Here is a 10,222-nt window from a genome sequence, read left to right on the forward strand (position 1 = left end):
CTGCACCAACTGTCTGACATGCCCCAGTGAGATAAACCCGTTACCTCATTTGGAAATGCAGAAGTCACCTGTCTTCTGAGTCCCTCACGCTGGGAGCTGTAGCCTGGAGCTGTTCCTTTTTGGCCATCTTGGAATCTCCATCCCATGGCTATTATTCTTTCACTACAAGATGTTGTTCCTTGACAGGAATCTATGGCCCAATGATTTTTACCTCTGATTATTCCAGTGCAAACTTAAACTGATGCATTATTCTGATTTTTAGTGTAGTAATATGGTCCTTGCTCCCTCATAAATAATTGTTATAATTGCTCTTACACCGACAAATCTAATTCAGTGGACATATCTTAATATTTTTAGGTAGAAAAAGAGTTGCAAGCTTCAATGTCTACTCTCTCCGTGCAGGTATACCCTCTACTGACTCTAAAAGAAAGCTTTCTGGTTTGTGCTTAAACACATCAGTGACTGGTAATTTCCTTACTCAGTCCATTGCAACCTTCTAGTCAGTTAAGCACAATTTTTCCTCATTATCAGTGGCTGATTGGTTCCAGGACCTCCCTTGGATATCAAAATTTTTGGATGCTCAAGTCCTTAATATAAAATGTTGTGTACTATTTGTATATAACCTATGTGCATTATCTTGTATACTTTATATCATCTGTAGGTTACTTATAATACCTACTACAATGTAAATGCTATGTTAAGAGTTGTTACCCTGTATTGTTCAAAGAATAATAACAAGAAAGAAAAAAAGGCTTTACCTGCTGTGTACAGATGTACATCATTTTGCAAAACACTTTTGATCAGTGATTGGTTGACCTTACACATGCTGAACCCAGGGACACGGAGAGCCAATTGTGTTTACTGAGCATCAGCTCTTGGAAGAGCATCACATGAGTAAAAGCTCATCCCAATCTAATCAGGGAGACTTGCACATATGCCACTTTCATGCAAAGGTGAGTATAATTAGTGACATTTTAAACACAAAGTGCTTGCGGAACCATTGTAGAAAAAGAGATTCAAATCTAACCCAGGAAATCTTTGTGAGCTTTCTGGAAGAAGCAGGATTAAAGTGTGAGGGTGTTTGTTTGCTACAAGAAAAAGAGACTTGTTTAAATTATCTCATAAATAAGGGAGTGGTGTTTGCATGCAGACTGAAATAGAGATGTCATTGGAACAGAAACAGCTCTGATCTAGTTATTTTTAAAAAATTCTCTACAGAGCCAGTTTGTCCTGGTGTCTTATGGGATGTTTTCTCTCAGCATAACTGATTTCTTCTTTGTTTTCTATCCCAATAGACTAATTCTTTTTTTTGTTTTTAAGGCAGTGTCTCACTCTGTCACTCAGGCTGAAGTGCAGTGGTGCGATCATAGCTCACTGTGGCCTCAAACTCCTGAGCTCAAGAGATTCTCCCACCCTGACCTCCCAAAGTGCTAAAATTACAGGCGTAAGCCACTGTGCAGAGCCCAATCAACTAATTCTGCTTTCACTTAGTTTCTGCCCACACTTAACTTCATTTTGTTTATGGCTCATCATGGCCACTACCATTTCCTTATTCATTGTGGCTTTTCCTCTTCTTACTGCTAACTGCGAAATCAGGTTTTGGTTAAGTTTATCTAAGCCATAAGCCTGACTGATCATATGTCTTGTATTGATGGCCAGAACGGATCTCATCATATGATGCCTAATCTTGTACACATAGCTACAGCAGAGTGGGGAAAGGAAGAGGCAAGTGGAGTCACCTTGCACAAAATGAAGAAGTGGTTATAGGCTTGAAATTTTCCTTCAAAGTGATATTTGTGAAAATCAGGCAACTGAACGTTTAGCCAGTCAAGTGAAATATAGTGGTAAAATCAACTGGAAAGGTAGATTGATATTAAATGGTAGTGGTCCTTAAATACTAATCTAAGAAACATAGACTTTTCTCTACAGGTCAGGAGAAGTTTTCAAATATTTTTATGACTGGAGATCATAATAATAATAGCTAGTATTTTTATAACACTTACTATATTACAGGCACCATTCTAAGGACGTTATGAGTGATAATTCATCGAACATCATTAGTAGTTAGCTGTCGCAGCAATAAGGCATGACTTGGAAGAAAGGTCAAGTGACAAGGGTGAAAGTGCAAATTAGAAAACGGTTAGAGTAGTTTTGAACTCTAGGAAGCATGAATAACTAAATCAGGGAACTGACAAAAAAAAGATAATGGGTTGAAAACAAGAGACTTTCATAGTTAGATCTTATAAGATTGCTAACTGACTTGATGTTCAAGGAAGAGTGAAAGATGCCTCTGAGATACTGATTTTAAGCAATTTGAAGAAGGGACATAAGGGGATACAGGGGAAACTGCAATTTGGTAGAGAAGATGAGTTTGTTGAAGTGTTTGTGGGATATTAGGTGGAAAGTTTTGCATAAAGTGGTCTGGTACTTCAGAGAAAAGTTAAGGTGAAAGAGATTTGAAACTCATTCCTCAATATTGTATGAGAGTTTGCAGTGTAAAATATGAAAATCTAGTAGGAAATGCCCATTTAAGGTTGGGGAAAGTTACCATTAAAGGAGATGATTATAGAAACATGGTCTGTAGAAGTGAAAAGAACTTTAGAAATCATACACTCTAACATTCTAAGTTTGAAGATGTTCAATCCAGAGGCAAATGGTTTGCCCAAGGTTACAGCATAAGTTATTGCCAAAGCTGAAGCTAGATCACTGATCCACTGAAGAAGACCTAGAAAAGTCCCTTATTACAGGAAATTAGGGGAAAGAAAGTTAATTGCAAAGATAGTGAGAAGACCTGAAGAGAAATTTAACTTAATGAATACTCAGAAGAGGTCATTTAATTAAGCAATTAGGAGTTTACTGTTGGACAATTCTTGTTATTCAAATATTAATTAATCCATTCTTTCTTGAACAAAAGGCACTCTTCACCCAGTAACTTCAATCAAATGGTTCGTGTTTTCATTTTCCCCCATGGGCAAACATTGCTCCCTTTTCTTCTCTCCTTACCTTGTATGTTTGTTATTTCTTTCTTCTCTGCCTTGTTTCTAGACCATTTCCTTCTTTCTCCATCTTTTTTCACAATGTGAAAGTGTATTGAAATTTAGTGTTTTGCAGTACCTGATGCTTTTTTAAAATTTAACTAATATTTTTTTCTTTGAAAATATTTCATCCAAAGTTAAAGCTTCAAAAATTACTGTCCTCTTTGATTTCTGTCAATGATTTCATGCATACTGTTTCTATCTCTAAAATCATTTTTCCTTTTTTCCATTTCATATAATTTGCCTTATTTTATTTTATTGATCATCTTTCTTTGTTAGGCAGCATAGTTTAAATGCCTAAAGCACAAAACACTCCTATAGAGTCTTGGCCCTATCAACTGTTTTACTGTGAGACCTTGGGTGGGTACTTCCTTGTGTCTTAAATTCCTAATCTGCCAATTGAGGATAATGCCTCCCATGCCTATTTTTAGGGAACAGTTGTTGGGAAAGTTGAGGGAGTTGTTTGGATAACATCGCTTATACAAAAGTGGTTTGAAAAATAAAATCACACTTTGCAGAAACAGGTTCTTACATTTATTTGAAATTGTATGGTGGAAAAAGCATTGTCTTTGGCACCACATAGAATCCAAGTTTGAATTCTAACTCTAGCATTTACTAGCTGTATGATCAGGGCAAATTACCTAAATTTTGTAGACTTAAGTTTCTTTATCTGCATTAAGGGGATAATAAGAATACTCATTTCCTCTATTTGTTGTGAGGATTTATATATTTATATAAAATATATTTTATATATACTCTACATATAAATACATGTAAAATATATGTATATATGTATTTTATACATATATGTATTTTATACATACATATACATGTATATTCATATATTTTACATTAGAAAAAATATATTCATATATTTTACATTAGAAAAAATATATTCATATATTTTACATTAGAAAAAATAAATCTTACTGTATCTTATAATAAGATGCAATATATTATAATTACATCTTAATATTTTATCTTATAAGATTTAATATACGTATATATAACAATCGCACCCATATATACATAGACATATATGTATGTTTACATACATACATATACACATACATATATATACATACATATATATATATATCTTCTTTCATTAGGAGAAAAAAGACTCATTGCAAGGTGATTTTCTTTATAAGCAATTATGCTGTGTTTGCTCCAAAAGATAATTTTGTGAAACATGGCCTATATTTGCTCTGACTTCATTCTACCTAATCCAAGCTTGCCATACAAGAAACCAAATGAAGTATTAACATATTGAAAAATTATCTAAAAAGTCTTATTACATAGTACCACCCTGTGTTCACAATTGCTTCAATTTTACATTTATTTTGTTCTTTAAAATAATCATTCTGACTATAAAAGTAATTCATGCTCACTCTTAAGGATTGAAATAAAATTAAGGAAGGTATTAAAGTATGACGAATAAACAGAAATAATCTATAATCCCATCACACACTGTATATACTTTTCTGGAATGTCTTCTATTAGACACAAACAATTTCAACAGAATTCCAACTCAGACACAGTTAAATAAAACAAAGCAAGACGACTTCATAATTTAGTCTAAGCCCAGACAAAGTAAAATTCACCGTACATCTCACAAAATACCAAGCACCCTCTCTCTCAGAAAAATTGATGACTGATACTCTTTTACTACAGCTTTATTTATTTGTATTGGTCCCTCTCCTCCCAACAGGTGAGATTTACTGGGATAACCCATCATATCATTCCCTCTGTCCTGCTTTCTGCTGACATCTAATATAAAGCAAATCCTCACTTCCTTAGACACTTTCCCAAATCACCCAACCAAAGCCCAAATCCTATAATATATTATAATACCCTCTTACTGAGACACTCCATTTTTCTATATGGTATATGTGATATCCTTTGCTGCAATGAGAAGTAAATTCAGCTTGTTTAATTACAACAATGTGTATTAACCACGAGTTTCTGATGCTTTGACATCTGGAGCCTTGTTGATTTAGGAAAGACTGCCCCTCTCAGGGTTAGCCAAATCCTAGAGATAGTAAATAACTTGCCTGTGAGTGTGCCTTTCATATGCAAACCAATCAATCTAGAGCCTATACCCCAGCCATCAGTTTTATCTGAGCTTTCACAGTGCTCTCACACTCTGGGTCTCTATTCACTTGCCCTAATCACCTCAAGGCCAGATACCAGACAGACAGCCCCTATGCCCCAGATCCTTCTGAAATTATTCAAACTAGTCAATCCTAACCCTGCTTATCCTGCCTTGCCTGGTTCTTCACATAAGAATCACAATAAGGGCTCTTGGCCACATTTACCTCTTGCTTCTTCTGCCTCTTGACTACACTGATGCTTCCCCTCAGTGTGGCTTGGTATGTCCCTTGCTCTGAGAAATTTGTGAGTATAAAAATTTCTTTCTTCATGACAGTCATTTTTGTGTCTGCACATTTTACCACAACAACTTTATTTAAATCTTGCACACATTTTAAAGCAAGTGTTTTATGTGTAAATAAATATACAATATATAATATAAAATACATACATAATATATAATAAAGTGCATATAATAGTCATATATTATTAAAATAATATATAAACACTGTTATTTGAATTTGCAGATTTTATAGTTTTATTTAAAAAGAGTTATTTTTTAATCAATTAAGTGTCAGATTTTTTAATTTTTAATGTTTGATTTTTCTTTTACTAGGCAGGAATTGAGACTAGTAAACTCTCTTGTTTAATACTGAGTGCGTGACAAACCTGATAATGTAAACTGGCAGAGCTGGGCCAGGCCATACATCTTCAGAAAAAATGGTAGCAGGGAACATTGCCTTCATGCTGGCTCGAGCATTAAATTCTGAGGTTCCCGCAATGTTTGATTCCAAATAGAATCATTTTCAAGCAATAGGACATATATGAGCACATTATAGATAGCATCCATATACAGATGGCTCAAAATTGAACTGTTACTCATACATATATTAGGGACTATATGAAATATAGTCAGCCTTCCATATCTATGGGTCCCACATTTGTGGATCCAACCAACAACACTGATCAAAAATATTCTCAAAAAGTTGTATCTGTACTGCACATACTTTTTGTCCTTATTATTTTCTAAAAATAACAGTATAGCAACTATACATTGTATTGGATATTGTAAGTAATATAGAGTTTATTTAAAGTATTTTGGAGGATATGCACAGATTATATGCAAAAACTACACCATTTTATCAGGAACTTGAGCATCCACAGATTTTGGTGTCTGAAGAAGGTCCTAAAACTGGTTCTCCATGGATATCAAGGGATGACTATAGGGATTCTACTACGATCTTTGAATCTAAGGGTATTAACCTTGATTTTTCATGTTACTGAAAGATTTTTTAAAATAAAAAATATAGATATCTTAAGATTATGATTCTTGTCTATAAATTTGTAAATAACATTGCCAGAATTTTTATCATTAGTCACTTAGCAGCCCTTCTGTTACTGGTTACTATGTTGGAATATCATACTGTAACTAATCTGCACTCATTATTATATCTCTCACATGAAAAACAGTGGAGAATGTTCTATCTAGGTAACTGGATGAAATATAGACTTATAATACGAAAAACATGTTCCACCAATTTTTTATTTGCTGCCGAGAAATCTGTAGTGAAAAAGACTTAATCTAAGGCCCCTTTCTTTCTAATACACTTAAAATAAAAGTATTTCTCTCTCTCTTTTCTTTTCTTCTCCTCTTCGCTCACTTGCACTTTTTTAACGAAAAATAATTGTACATGTCACAGAACTAAGAGTGTATAGCTCTAGGATATTTACAAAGATAGCTTGTAGTTAACGGATATCCTAAACTCCAAGAGGAAACATGATGTCAGTCTCATTATCTATTTACTTAATATGTAGGATCACAGAACTTTTGAGTCAGAAGTCAGGCTGAAAAATTGGCAGCACATGCTTCATCATCTAGTCTAGTTCACATTTCCATTCCAATCTTTTCTGCACATACTGTCCCTCTGAAATATTTGAAGACGATTCCCATAGTTCCTCATGCAATATAGGAACAGATATTTTACCTACCCAGCTACATATCTCTGGTTGCCTCTGTTTATTAATGCTATTTTTTAAAATGTACAACGACATTGTAGATTTGATCTGAAGTCAGATCCGAACTCAGATCAAATCTATGATGTTGTAGTACATTTTAAAAGCAACAGTAATATGTTATTTGTGTAGATGAAGATAACATGCTGTTTGATTCACACTGATCTTCTTGTCAACTGAACTACACAGGTTTTTAGGATGTCTTCTCATTTTTGTACTTGGGAAATTGTTTTTTTAATCTTACTTTATGACTTTTCATTTAATTAATTAGGCTTCACATTTTTAGTGTTAGTCCAGTATTTATTATAAATAACTAAAATAATTCTCTAAAATAAGAGTCAGCAAACTTTTTCTGTATAGGGCCAGATAGTACATATTTTCAGCTTTGTTACCTATAGAGTCTCTGTTGCAACTACTCAACTCTGCCACTGTAGTGCAAGTGATCCATAAACAATTCATAAACCAATGGTGTTACTATGTCCCAATAAAATTACATTTACCAAAATAAGCAGTGAGCTGGACTTGGCCTATGTGCTTTAGTTTGTCTATCCCTACTTTAAAATGTTGTCTGTATAAGCCTGCCTGCAGTCTTCTGGGAAGAATGTCCATAGCTTTCCTCAGATACTTGAAGCGGTCCAGGTCCCAAAGTAAGATGATGAACATGTACCATAAGGAGTCTGTCTAAATATCTTGCTGTTTTATTTTCATTTCAATGTAGATTGACAGTCTGAGTTTATGCCTATTGCTTCCACATCCTATCTGATCCTATCTGATTAACACCCTCTTTAACTCTCAAAAGTTTCTTAGTTAAGAACTATATGGTTACTGTATTAATATGCCATATAAATGTAGTCTCTTTTAGGTCCTGAGAATTTTCTAAAGCTTGAAATTTATTCAAAATATGTAAACTAACTATCCAAGTAAGTGATATTCCAAAAACAAGTACCTTTTTATTTTTTTCCTCTATTTAATTTAAAAATGGCAGATTAAAGAATGAGAGACGAAGGGCTATATTGTTGAACCAAATGAAGGTTTAAATTACCTCTGCATTGAGAAGAATTGAGGGGAAAATAAAGAGAAAGACAAGGACTGAGGTCAGAAAAATAGTATTGAGGCAGTAATAAAGGGGAGCATACGCATGGCCCTCTTTGGGAACACGAGCACAAAATTTGTTTTTTAGTCTCCTAGTGAAACGGGAAAGGTTTCCTCGTCCCTCTCACAGGGCGTGTGATGGGGGTGTGGCCCGCTTCTTCAGTGTCCCGCTGCTCAAACCTCTAGAGGAGCATACAAACAGGCAGGCTATGGGGCTCCGAACCTATGGCAGAGTCTAGGGGTGAACATGTTTACAGCTGAAGCCCCAGTGGGCATGTGTTACAGGATTCTCTCAGTTTGCCATCTACAGGCAGTTTGTGTTAACCAGCTCAGTTAAACCCTCTACCCTGTCGCAAGGACAGAGAGCTTTCTGTATCCCAGGTTCTTGCCTTGGTGTACCAGAATAATTGGCCCACACGTGGGCTTGGAGAATGAGTGTACAGTTTTATTGAGTGGAAGTATCTCTCAGTCGATAGGAAAGCCAGAAGGCAGATGGTCTTCCCCTGGAGTTGGGCTGTTCTGTGACCCCAGCTCTCCTCCGACTGCCAGGGCCAAACTCTGCCTCCTCCCGGAGGGCTGCCAGCCTGCCTGCTTCTGTCCATGTAGTCTTCCCCCAGCGTGCTCCTCACAGCGTGTTTGTGTTTTCTTCCACTGACGTGCGCCTTTTGATGTCTGGCCACCTGTGTCTGCCTGCTAGGGTCTCAGGGATTTTTTTTTTTTTTTTTTTTTTTTTTTTTAGACGGAGTCTCGCTCTGTCACCCAGGCTGGAGTGCAGTGGCCGGATCTCAGCTCACTGCAAGCTCCGCCTCCCGGGTTCACGCCATTCTCCTGCCTCAGCCTCCGGAGTAGCTGGGACTACAGGCGCCCGCCACCTCGCCCGGCTAGTTTTTTTGTATTTTTTAGTAGAGACGGGGTTTCACCGGGTTAGCCAGGATGGTCTCGATCTCCTGACCTCGTGATCCTCCCGTCTTGGCCTCCCAAAGTGCTGGGATTACAGGCGAGAGCCACCGCGCCCGGCCGTGTCTCAGGGATTTTTTTATGGGCCAGGGAGTCTTGGGAAATGCAAGATTTCGGCAAGAATGCCTGTCCTCACCTAGGTCCGTGAGGGTGGAGCCCTAGCCAGGGACCACATCCTCCTCTACCCGGCACTTCCCTTCCCCTTTCCATATCATTTAAAGGGATCAGGCTCTTCCCTTCTCAGCACTCCTGTATCACCAGTTCTGTGTGGAAGAGTAGAAAAACGGTTAAGATATTTTAGAATCTCCTGAGAACTTCAGAAATTATAAACAGAAGACTGCTAGGACTTTGAGAAGCACTTGTAGTAGGGGATTGGGCTTCTTAGGTCCGTGTACTCTTTACCAACAAGAACCTTTTTTTTCTGAGATCTCTTTTCTGAATAGAGAATTAAATAACTCTGCTTCTAAGAAGAATGGGGCTCCAGAGCTGTTCTTTTATTAGATATCTGTTGATATTGCAAAGCCATTTCCCCTCCCTGGGCTTCAGCTGCCTCATTTTGTTATGTGGGATAATAATCTGTATACTGCCAGTAGAGATTCTGGGAAAAACAAACAACAGAATGGCTTTGGTAATACTGAAAAAAATGAAATTTTTAAAATCACATACTTATTTTTAATTAACATGTGTTTCCCTGAGTTTTTTTTAGAGCTAACCTTAGAGCTACGTCCTTAACTTCGTATCTGTGATAACTGTTGTTTTTATCTTTCTCCTCATAAAGTATGCTAAGTATAGTCTGTGTGAACATCCTTCATTTATTTATTTATTTTTACTTCAAATTGTCAGTCAGTCTGGCCCCCAACATCATAGAGTGAGGTTAGAGTATATATCTCCCTCTTTATGAGCCACACATATTTTAAAGATCTGGGTAAGTGCTCTTTTGTTCTTTACAATAATAAATAAATAAACACAATGTGAAAAAAGAATTATAAGAAGTGTGGCCGGGTGCTGTGGCTCACACCTGTAATCCCAGCACT

Source organism: Macaca nemestrina, chromosome X, assembly GCF_043159975.1.
Source record: "Macaca nemestrina isolate mMacNem1 chromosome X, mMacNem.hap1, whole genome shotgun sequence".
Lineage (NCBI taxonomy): Eukaryota > Metazoa > Chordata > Mammalia > Primates > Cercopithecidae > Macaca > Macaca nemestrina.